The sequence below is a fragment of the Centruroides sculpturatus genome, unplaced genomic scaffold (genome assembly GCF_000671375.1).
Source record: "Centruroides sculpturatus isolate CEXI.00-Female unplaced genomic scaffold, Cexi_2.0 scaffold1026, whole genome shotgun sequence".
In the NCBI taxonomy this organism is placed as follows: domain Eukaryota; kingdom Metazoa; phylum Arthropoda; class Arachnida; order Scorpiones; family Buthidae; genus Centruroides; species Centruroides sculpturatus.
The window spans coordinates 320,950-322,429 of record NW_019385283.1 but is presented as its reverse complement, the minus strand read 5'-3'; positions in this window follow the sequence as shown (position 1 = coordinate 322,429).

The window sequence follows — 1,480 nt, the reverse complement described above, 5'->3', positions numbered from 1 at the left end:
ATTCAAGAGCTTCATCTTTCCGGTCATAATCAAAATTCGTTCTTTTACGTCTCCTTCTCACGACTTTGAACTTTCTATCAATATCATTTTCCTCGGCTATTTCTCTCGCTGTTACCAAGGATGATTGAAAACCATTTTCCCGATAATTATCAAACCAATGTGTAAATGCCTCTAGGTGTTGTATAGCCGCATCTAGGTGCATTTTTTCGCTCTGCCACATTTTACTTATAACATTCATCTTTGTAAGAATGTCATACCATACGACGAGAGCAACTACAAACTCTAGGTAGTTATTTTCTTTTCTACAGAATGGCATTCACTAACCAACTGACAATCTGTTGTATTTTCTGTTAAATCCTTCAAAGCATCACATATATCGCTTAGTTGGTATTTAACGGCCTTCACCGATTCTACTTTGCATTCCCATCTAGTTTCGGAAAATGGTTTTAGCGATAAGGATTTTACATTTGCTTTTAAAATAGCCCACCTGTGACTCGAGCCGGCAAACAGAGTGTACAGCTTTTGTAGCAAACCAAAAAAAGATTTTGCTTGAACACAAGAGAATGCTGCATCTCCTAGGATGAGATTCCAGCTGTGACTCCCACAAGGTAAAAAATAAGCAAGTGGATTAATTTCAAGTATACGTTTCTGGACACCACTTTTTTCTCCACGCATATTGGCTCCATTATCATATTATCATATTATATCCTTGGCCTCTGCAGTTTTGCAATGATATACCCAACTGTTCTAGCTCTGTGATTATGTAATTAGTCAAACTCTCAGCTGTGTTTTTTTTTCCGACGGCTAAGAAGCCAATAAAATGTTCTTTAATGTCAGCTGTATTTGTATTTAAAAATCTTATAATAATTGACAGTTGGTCAACACGAGAAACGTCACGAGTACAATCAAGAATAATCGAGTAATATTTATTCTTTATTATTTTGTCAACAATTTGAGCCTTCACGTGACTTGCCATTAATTGTATAAGCTCATTTTGAATATTTTTTCCGAGATAGTGGTCATTAGTCGTCTTGTCTGTTACTTGTTTTAGGTGAAGTCGCAACATTGGATCGAATCGGGCTATTAACTTTACTAAATCTATAAAGTTGCCGCTAGTCTCACTTGAATCTGAGTCAGATATTATTTTCTCTCTATGACCTCTGAAGGCCAAATTGTGAGATGCTAAAAAATTTACAATTGCAAGTAGTCTTTCTAAAATATCTCTCCAACGCTGCCTTTATTGTTCAATTTGAGTCTGGGCTAAAGAGTCAATAGTGGTACAGCTTTTTAATCCGTTTTCTAAATTTAACCATTTCAACATACAATCTTTGTGCAGTCGGCTAGATTCATGAGACTTTAAATAATCACCCAAGTGTTTCCAATCACACACTCCTTCACTGGATCCAATTCTTGTATTTTCTAGTCCGAACAGTCGACACGGAAAGCAGTAAACGGCATCCTTTGTTTGTGAATAAATCAT